Genomic DNA, 11,515 nt, shown 5'->3' with positions numbered 1-11,515 from the left:
GGCCTGCAATTTAAATTAACCAGAAAGTTAGATTTTCAATAACAAAAGCAGCGAGTTAACTAATTAGAGAAGAGATTCAAAACAATGTCTAGAGACTAAAGGTAATGTATCATCACGGTAGTGCCTGTAATAAAAAATTCAGATTTGTAATTATATTTTTAGCTTAGAGTGAAGCTTTTTTAGCCTCTATACCTGAAATTTGAGACACTAAAGCATAATTTAACTTATGGAGAAAAAAAACAGATGTATAGATGATGTGACTTAGTGTAAATCTAAATCTCTATGGGTTTCCCAAACTTCATCACTAAAATGACCGAAAGCTCCTCATCAGCAGGTCTTTATTAAATCAAAAAATGGCTCATGCAGAGAGCTCAATGAGCATTGATCCTCCCTCTCTTCCTCCCTGTACACAGCACGTGGCTGTTTGGATGATGGCTTATTCATTGAGATAGGAGAATCAGATCAAAGTCTGCATGTTTGACCACACACATCTTTATCTGTGCGCAGTGGCGCTCACAGCATACACAGCACAGGCCGTATATGCTCCAGTGGTTGCTATATCAGACTGTATCAGAACAGGCCTGCACTGGCTTCAGGCTATTGGAGTCGCCTGTGATGTGTTTTTGATTGGGCTCATTTGGATTCTTTTAGCGGACCTGCCAACCTTGAGAAAATATTCTGAGTTCCACAGTTCACATGCTTTGCACACGGTTATTTGCCCTATTACATTCATATCATCAAGTTATTCAACATGTGAATCGACGATGAATAAAACAATACAGTTTCTGACTTTTCAGTTCAATATTTTATATTTAAACTTTTTTTTTATAAAATAGCATTGCTATTGGTTTAGGCATGAGGAGGTTTAGTTTAGGTATGAGGAGAAGGATTCCTAAGGTAAGAATACCAGGCTGATGTAAAGGTGTTAACCACCCCTTTTGAAACATGACACTTGGTGTGACCGTCTCCAAGAGAAATTCCTGTTAATTTAGAAAAGAGTAGTTTTCACAAAAATCACTTTTAATTACAAATACCTGTCACAACGTATTCATAAACAACACATATGCAGCACACACAAACAAAATTTACAGTGACTCATTTTACATTGTCCATAAATTCCAGTAGTGCAATAATGTTCATCACATGTTCGCTGTTGCTCTCTTATAGCCATAAGAAGGATTCATGGAATCCTAATAGAAAACATGCTGTACCATACAGTGCCTTCTGGTGTATTTTAGCTGAGAGGATCAATTGGGATTTTTCTGCAGTACATTGATCCAGGTGGCTTTGTAGGGCTGCTGCACACTTTTCCATTTCAGCTAAATTAATGGAAGTTCCCGAGAAAAGTCATTTTGTTCACATGCTCTAATGACTAGGTGGTCCCTGTCAATAATCCTACTGAGCTCATAATTGATTTCAAATTTACCTCTTCCTGGATTAGGATTACAAACCAGGGTGCCTTGAAACTTCTCCCTCGAATTCCCTGTAAAACTTTTGCCTTGAAGGGCTTCCGCTCACACTCAGTTTTCTGCATTACTTTGTTTTTCAGTGTCATCTGCCCAGATTTGATTGCTCAGGGCCTTATGCTGTATGCCAATTCCCTCAGAAGCTGGAAAGCTAAAGAGAGTGTGTGCTGCACTTTTGTGAGACAGTAATTTCCTTGAAGTCAAGGAAAGGAGGCAGGAAACACCTGCCAAAACTAGTTAATGTTCATGTAACGAAAAGCAACTTCTATCTTGGCTGACACATCAACAGAGAAGACCAAAGTTTCTTTGATAAATTCTAATTGTATTGTGAAATCCCATCCCTCATCTCCCCGAAGCCCTAATGTAATATACTTTTTTATGAGAGACATCCACAGCCACTTCAGCAAAGTGAGAGTTTAGGTGTCACGGTACGGTCCAAATCAAATGCAAATTTTTGTCTTGTGGATAGCTCTCTCCCTTTCTCTCGATCTCTCGCTCTCTCTCTGTCTCTATTATGTGATTTTCATCACCATGAAAAAACCTGGGATATTACCCATCATGGGAGTAATGACCTTACAGCACTGTCAGTCGCTGTAGTAGATAATTATCATGTCACACGAGTTGTGTCTCTTGAGGTGACATGCCTTGACATGACTCATGATGAAATGAAAGTACTGTCTGTCGCTAAAAGAGGGCCGAGAGGTGGTAATAGTAATAGATTGGTTGCCTGGAAGTGTTCTCCACAAGATGCTGCATTACCCTTGTTTAACGCTAAAAAGGCCAAAGTAAATCGCTGGCTGATTTAAATTTTCCCAGCTTTCAGAATCTCTATCACTTCTCCTGAACACATTTTCTGTACAAATCGTTGGTACATCTTTACAGTGACATTATTATTAAATTAACACACTTTGTATTGCTTGTTTGGCTTTCTTTTAGATACTGATTAAGATTAAGATGTATTTAATTGCCCTATGAAACACAACAGCAGAGCAACAAACAAGAGAAAAGAAGCAAATCGTGCACGTGAAGGCTTGTAGAAGGAATCCCACATCAGTAAGCATTATGAGCAGATACAAAGTCATGTAATCCGCAAATAGGGGCATTGCGAGAATTAATATTAACTGTTCATATGTTGAAATTCTGATTAACTGATGACTTTAAGGATTACATCCTCCTCTATGGGCTGAAAAAATCTGTCATTTATGATTCAGCAGGGCATCTGTTATACTGGTTTCTGCAGAGATATCAGTACAGTAAATATTAAGAAATACTTGACCATTCTCTTAACTCCACAACTTTAGTATACTTAAGCTTACTATTGCCACGCCCATCAAGCTTTCCATTCACGCATGACAGTTTACAATGTTAACTGGGACCGATTTAGCACTTTAACACAAGTTCTCAGTAAAATTTTAAACAATGGGTCCTTGATTTCAAACACAGGTTGATAAAAGCAGGGTTTTCATTTCTAGCTGGCAAAGTAATTAAGCTAACAACAAGTTTGTTGAAAAAAACCCTGCCTCTGGCTGACTTGTAATATTTTCAGCTGACTTTCAGCAGTACACTACATACATGATATGGTGCTAAAACGGAAAGTCTCTGACAAAAGTCAGCATCCTATGTTGATGAGATAGATCAGATAGACAAGATGGAAATAAAGACCATTGCAGAGGTGAGGTGAGATGAGGTGTGTTTGGCAAATGAAATGCTCAGGTAAGGTTGTTTTTTAGTGTTTATGTGAATCTTTGTTCCATTTGTTTGAATTATTCTATTTATTCCATTACTCTGTAGGGATATTTGTAAATAAGAAGTGAGGATGTATGTAACATAATTTTAGTTGTGACACAAGCTTTAATCCAGAATCCTATAGTCATGTAAATATCCCCACAGTGCATTTATCAAAATCATTTAATGATCTAATGAGTCGAGTCCTTCGGGAATGATGCATTGTGCCCCAAAGGGCACATCAAAGTTTACATTGGCCTTGAAAGTACAGCCAGAAGGTTGCAGGAGATGATTTGGTTGACTTATTTTATTATCTCTTGCTCTGAAAATAAAATGAACGAGTGTGTTTTGAACCCACACTAGCCAAGTTTAGCTGAATGCCATTAATCTTTCAGGCACATTCAGTTTGGATGCCAAGTGCCAATGTAAAAGCTCACTCAATGCAAAATAAATAAATAAATAAATACATAGGCCTAATGGTATTATTTCTTTTTGTCTTTATTTTAAGAAAGTGCAGCCTTTGAAAACATATTTAAAGCAAGAATGAATGAAAGTAACAACAACTTCAGTGGTAATATGGGACTCTATATTATATTAGGACCCTTTGCAATACACAGCTGAAGAAATAAAGCAACAAGGTGGGACATGTTTTTACCTTTCATCATTTTCTTCCCTCTGTTCTGAGAAGAGAGAAGGTATCCATGTGTGATTCAGCCTCACCTAACCAAAACAAAAGTAATTGAAACCTTATATCAGCACCAAGGTTCCATTTTCATTTTCTGTTGCAAAGTCCAGGTCTTGTGCTGATTTCCATATAAATCATTGACAAGCTTGTTATTTTGCTTTTGTGTTTGGCCCATACAGCGGTTGGCACTGTTATCTGTATTTTCACTGGCACATCCCATGTAAGGTTTGGACTTGTACATATGAAGTTGCACTGATGGGGCGGCTTAAGACTTTATATGACCCATGAAAATAAAATAATGCTTTCCCTTGGAGTTTAATCATTGTCATAGACATAGGTTTTTAGCAAGGCTCTGAAAGCTAACACTTACATTTTTGTTCAAGTAACTCAAGTGGTGTAAACAAATTACTGAGTAGTTGCCAGAAGAAAGACAACTGACGGCAAATAATACATGTCAGATAACACAGCAGCAGGTCCAAGCTGGAAACAGGTAGGCCTGTGGGAACGTGAGTTGAGCAATCTGATTGCCATTTCACTGTCATGATTGATATTATGCAGATGTCCAGTGAGTGTTGGTGATCTGTGTAGTTCATTTAAGTTGTAACTGTTTTGAAGCAGTTTACATGCTGTGAGAGCCTGTCCCTTAGTCCACATAAATAATACCCTCAGACCACCCCAGCATGGGGAATAAATGTGTTTACCTGACTGGCTCATTATCACTACTGCTGACAGAGAACATGAGTTTCTGCTAGCCTGACATGTGTGAACACAATAGGTTTTGCATGTACTATTATATCACACAACTGCTTTTGTGTTTTAATACACAGGCCAGTTCTTGTAGTAGTTTTATGGGGAACAATTTTAGTACAAGTCGTATCAGTCTAGTTTCTAAACACTATTTGATGGCATTTGGTGAAAATCTACTTTAATTTACTTCCTATTTTTCTGTGGTTGAAATGGACACACATAAACTTCTGCACTGCATCTGCATTTGCACAATGCGTAACTACAGTAACAGCTCGTTTGTCAAAGGTTTCATAGAGGACTCATTACCCAGAGTCACTCACCATTTACTGCTTAACCTGCAAGCAAGAACAAACTAATGGTTGAAAGGAAAAGTGGCACTATATACTTTGAGTAGCAAAACATTTGTATTTAAAGATGTTTGGAGCAATACTTTGTGTTTCTGTTTTTTCAAGTGAGAGTAGACACTGCCCCCCTTCAGCAGAAGAATACAGCCTGATAGTATCAAACTCTGCACATAAATCATTCTGCACAGTCAAGACCAAACATCCAAGTGAAGTAACAATAAGCAAAAAGCATTTTTTAATGGACTTAAAAATACACTTATGTAATAAGACCAAATAGCATCACAAAGCAGGGCTACAGCAGAAAGTGTTCCATCCACCATAGAAGAGACTAAATAGATTTACTGATTAATTGAAGGTCCAGTGTGTAACATTTAGTAGACTCTATTGGCAAAAAGCCCCATACGCAATAAACTGCGACGCACTGTATGTTCCTTTCTATCGGAACCAGTATTAACTTTTTCAGCAATGTGAGCTACAGTAGCTCATCTGTCATATATCCCACCCACTTGTCAGTGGTCATAATGTTTTGGCTGATCGGTGTATGTTTTCATTAGTGTATTATCACAAAATAATCACAAATAAGAATTGTTGTTTTTTTGTTACATTAGAATGAGCCATTTTTATCTACAGAGGGACCAGGTACTTTTCTACGGAGTCCGTCATGCTCAACATGTTTCTACAGTAGCCCACAACAGACAAATCAAACACTGGCTCTACATAGGGCCTTTTGAGTTTTGTGGCCACTACAGTTTCTCCTGTTTGCTTGGAAGGTGAGCTATATTCACTTGTTTCCCATCTGTAACCGTTAGATGCCACTAAATCCTATACACTGGTCCTTTAATCTCAATAAAGGGTGTGGATAAAACAAATTAAAATGTATGAGTTATGAATCCAAAGCACCTCCTAAATAGCAACAACCTTTTCTTTGTAGAACTATGACTTGAACTTATGGTGAGCAAGATATTTAACTGCTATTGAACAGGGTGATGGATCATACAAAAATGATTAATCTTTTAAGGGGGGTGTTGTCAATTATGAAGCTCAGTTTGTCTTTATTCTCAGAAAATAACGCTCTTTCATGAATCATTCTCCAGGGCAACTACATATATTTCACCTTCATTGCATCACTTGTTCAATGTCTGTTCTTTGGCGTTTCCCTCTGGAATACAGATTGACAAGTATAAATCTGAATGTCCGAAGTAATAGCATGAATTCATAATTACTCCGTTGTCATATTGTCTGTTATATCTACAGACCGCATTGCCAAGGCTGTTTTATTAGCCACTGTGACCTCACCTGTTGTTTATCCTGATCAGGTGATGAATGGCTTTCATATCAGGTTGGTGGCACAGCAAGATATACTGCAGCAGGTGATAGGATGTACATCACACCAGAGCCAAAGGAGGGGAATTAATTAACAAAAAACCCCCCCATGGACACAAATCACAGCAGTATCACACTCGCTCACAACAACAGAGAGATTTATTGATGCTTTTTTCATTTGCTTTTATAGAAGAATGTGTTTCATTTATGTGAAACATGTCTCACTTGAAGAACAGCAAAGCTAACGGCTTTATTTTCACTGATTGCCTGCTTCTTCTGCTGTTCCTTTCTCTTTAAGCATGATATTGTTTTCTTAACAGTGTGAATCAAAGTAATTGGTATAGAGTGAATCACATTGTACACAAAGCCATCTGAGTGCCTCTGTGTAAAAACCAGAAGAACTGGGAGGTTCGCTGAATCATTTAGGGTTAACCTAAAGAAATTTGAAAGAAGAAACCGCTTAATGAGATGTATCTAGGGATTCAGCGGTCATGGTATTATTTTCCTACCATTCAATCGCATAAAAAAATGAGCGGCTGTCATTGCCAACATTGATTTATTCCCACAGGTGTGCATTAGTTTCAGAGCCAGTGCTTTTTCATGGCAAGCTGCCAGAGATTAACTACAGCACATCAATATGCTTCGTATAGAGACATCCTCATCGGATTTCTTCTTACTCTGCTGTCTCAGCTATGGCTCTGCTTTTGTTACATTCATTTCTATTGGATTTATGGAAGGGTAAGCCTACAGTCAATGTCACTGTCACTTACTGTAGCTTAACTTTGTCTGTCACAGAGTTAAAACTTCATCTGTAGAGCCGCTTCCAGGCGGAATTACAGGGGAACACGGCTGATAAAGTATTGGAAGATTTCAGTCTTTTCTATTATTCAGTGGTGTGGATTTTCTGTGTGTGTGTGTGTGTGTGTGTGTGTGTGTGTGTGTGTGTGTGTGTGTGTGTGTGTGTGTGTGAGGAGAGAGAGAGAGAGAGAGAGAGAGAGAGAGAGAGAGAGAGAGAGAGCACAGAGGTTGCACAGGTTCGTTATAGCTTAATCATTAAGACATTCACAGATTAATTTTGATAAAATGTTAAGCTCAGGGACCCAACTTTAACCCACAGATCAAATCAATGCTTATGAGATGTGTATCAGGGGCCTTTTAAAAAGGCTTTTGCATAGTACACCTAGAAAAATATTATTAGAACAAAAAATGTTATATAATTATTCAAATAAATGAATGTGGAACAGTAATAGCCAGGAATGTCTATGGTTACATTATCCAGTATGTACAGTATGTTTCATTACAATGACCCATCATACCAAATAGCAGGATCTACCTCTCCTGACTGACTTTGACGTAGTCCTCACCTGAATGGTTCCAAAGGTGGATAGCTGGAGTTGCAGTTAAATTAGGCAGTAGCTGCTTCAAAGTTTTTGTGTCAACCTGTCTTCTTTCTCACAGACTAGAGGCTCTTTGGCAGTCAGGAAATGCTGCCGTATGATTGACACCCAAATCATGTGCAAATGAAATGAAACCCAGAGGAGTCTCTGCGGATGGGACTCGGGTTATTGGACCACCTTTCAAGAGTGCATGAAAACAACCGGGAATTGGGGCTGAAATTAATACCAGTGTTGAGGTGGAAAAAAATTACCAACACAGTTGCTCGGCAGGGGATTGAAAATAACAAATAGCTCAATAATTATTACAGTTACGCTAATTAAAATTTCTCCTCATACTCTGGAGAAATTAATCCTGTCTGACTGGGGCCCAGTCTTACAGCCCGGTGTCTAGTTTGATACAATATCTAAACCTCGATCATTTTGAGGACTAAGAAAACTGTACTGTGTTGTCATGATAGACTGAACTGTTTTATTGTGCCCAAATTACATAGAATATTTGCATGGCGTGACAAAGGGGCAAACAAGAGACTTTATTTTACAGCCATAACTTCTTACCCTATAATTACACTATAATTACAGTGAAAGGGGGTGAACAAGGCATGCTTTATGTATAACCCAGACTTACATTATAATAAGGATGCATTCACCCATATTTCAATGTCTTGTCCAAATGGGAGTGTACTCATAAAAAGTAACGGCTATTACCTCAGCTGGAATTACTCGTGCATGCTTCTCAAAAAAGTTGGCAAAAACACAGCTCACAACATTATTCTTTATAACTGTATGTTGTCCAATAAACCCCAATTAAGTTTTTTGAGTGAAAGCATAAGCTATTGTTTGTCTCTTAATTTTTTATGATATGATAGGACATAAAGCTCATTGAGGTTATTCATAATTTTAAAAACATTCACATTAAGGAACAGTCCTCTTATGTTTTGCTCCACAGCAACATAATAACTATATTTAAAATTTAAAGTATTTTTTGAGTGAATATATTTACATTTTTAAATAATTTTTTTTATAAATATTGGAAGTTACCAAGTTTTCCTGTCTTGTTACCCAGCATATTCATAAAGAATGTAATTCAGTTTCCTCTTAAACTCTCAAACCCCTTATTCTCTAACATCTTGATTTTGTTCCTTGTATTAGTACTTTATTAATACTCCATAAATATTAGGCCTAATTAATAACACTTGAATTTGTGGACTGCAATCAAAGGTTTTGCTGTTTGTTTTGTTGATTGATGCTACTGTGTTTCATTCCCTCCCTTTGATTCAATTTGGTTTTTATTTTACTTTACTTTTATTATGTAAAACCTGAATCCATCAAAAGAAACAAACAGGAAAATATTTAGAAAATAGGATGACAAGATGAAATACACACAACCTGGATAAACTATTATATCAGAATACAGCCTAAATGACACAAAAAAATGGGTTAGAAATCTGGAGATAACCTGACAATACAACTGAGAAAATAGTGAAAAGAAAGTTGAGCAAAAGAAATGATTACATGTTGAGTTACTCAAAGAAATGTTCTGGAGTTCAGTTCATCACATGTCCGTTGCCAAGGAGGGGGCAATAGGGAATAATACCAATGTATTTTTGTTTTAATTATTGCAAGCAGATGGTTTCCTATAATATTTTGTTAAATGTCCTAGTCAGTCGTCTCTAGGCATATTGATTTGCTGTGACAGGTAAGTGTGGACTGGATTTAGTAACCTTAACTCTAACTCTCTCGTTCAAATGCAGCTCAACTAGCAGCTGAAAGCATTATTATGAAATAGGGGTGTGTGTGTGGGGGGGTTCAGACACCTGTCCAAGATGTTTCCTGTGGCATGACATGACATGAGACATGAATTCTCCTGCAGTGTGACAGTGACGATCCTCTGTATCTTAAGGGGATGGAGAGAAAGAGCACTTTTGAAACTGGGACAATGAGTCTGAAGTTGCAAGTGTGAAAGTATGAATTTAAAGAATATTAATTGAGGTGATAGAATAATTTTACAATGAACAGAATAGACAGGAGAAATGTGCCTTACTTCCAAAATGATTGCCTGCAGATATGATGTGTTATTTTGGAGTCAGTGCAATTAAATTTAAAGTTATGGGTAAGTAATTTCTAATTATCTTATCTAATTATTAACTGTGTTGATATTTTTGGTAGTTATACCAATAAACTGTGACATGCACACAGAGCTGCGGTGCTGAACGAGGGGATTATTTTGTTTTACTAGACTCCATTAATTAAGCACTACCTACTGTATGAAATGGTTAATTAATACACTACCACAGCACTATCTGGGCTTAGCAAATAAACTCTACGTTGTCATAATTTCCCATGACTTGAAATTCAAGACAAGCCTAAAAACCAATCACGTCATAAAAACTTTGTCATTTCTGTTGTAGATCTCTCTAAGAAATCATCATGTGCTTATATTTCCAAGGGTCTTTACTCATCTATACTACTACACAGAGCAATTGCCTGCACTAATGTAATTTAGCCATCTGATTACAAAGTATGGCAGTGCAGAAGACCAGTGGATGAGTTCAGCAACCCTGTGGCTGGTCTTTATCACTCTTGTAATAACAGAGGAGAGAGTAATTCCATTGATAATGAAATCTGACTCAATATATTCACCACCCTACTTGTCATTCTGCGCGCACTCTACCCAGTGTGTCACTTTTTGGAGTAAATTAATCATTCCAGCTGTTATTTACGTCCAGTGTATCCACAGTTGTATCAGCCAAATTATTGTCATAAATCTCACTAATTCTGGAGACTCTCCAGTTCAGATATTTGATGGATGCATAAACTTAACAACATCAAAACTTTGAGCTTAGAAACATGTTCCCCTTTTCCTTGTTTGCATTGATAAAAGCCAACTGTGTTGATGCAAGACTTTACAAGAGTTTAATGATCCCCTCTTTTACACTAAATATCCCTGATGATTAAACACACAACTAAACAAGCTTACTGAAACACTATAAATGCAAATTTGGGTGGCTGAAATGCAAATACTGTTGCATTTGCATCAAAAAAGCCATATCCTGACTCATTTCTTTCTTAATTGGAAGGGAGGTCTCACATTGATTCTCCTCTAATTGACAGAAACCAAAAGGTAGAACTGGAGAACATAAAAGAGCACTACTTACACTACTTCTCCCCCTCTTGTGTGCTTCTCCTCTTGATGCTTGGTAGCAGGTTCCATCTCCAGCTTGTATACTCCTGAATAGATCATTTTACATACCTCTGATAAATATTCAGCACCAGATATACATACATTCACTTTACGCCTGCAATCTGCGTGTAATTAGCGCCAGACTTACAAGGGCTGGAGCTAATTTTGCAGTCAGCGACTGGGACTGCCCTCCAGTCACATTCTGAAAGTGAAGGAGAGCTCAAAAGGTGCAGATTAGTGCTGGGATTTACCTGAGATCAGCAATGTCAGAGAAGAAATGATAATGTAGTGATGCTGCATAAAGATACTGATTAATGAAGTTATTAGAATCCAAAACATTTTCAAAGGCCGCCTGAGAAAACTTATTTCTGTGCCGTGTTTATAGAAAGACTTAAATTATACCACAGTCAGAGTCAATGAGCAACAAAGCAACTATAACCACGGAAATGAAAAACAGAATATCATAAAAAGGTGCACAAATGAAAATATAGATTAAAAACATTCAAGTTTTTGTTTATGAGAAGCTGGAGGATACCAATAATATTTGAGAGGAATCTCAGGGATCCAGCAGAAACCAAATGCACAGTAAAAATACTAAATGTCTACAGCCATGCTAGCAGCTCTGTGAGGCTGTACTTATAGATAGT

Source organism: Dicentrarchus labrax, unplaced genomic scaffold, assembly GCF_905237075.1.
Source record: "Dicentrarchus labrax unplaced genomic scaffold, dlabrax2021, whole genome shotgun sequence".
In the NCBI taxonomy this organism is placed as follows: Eukaryota; Metazoa; Chordata; class Actinopteri; family Moronidae; genus Dicentrarchus; species Dicentrarchus labrax.
This window is presented reverse-complemented; position numbering follows the sequence as displayed.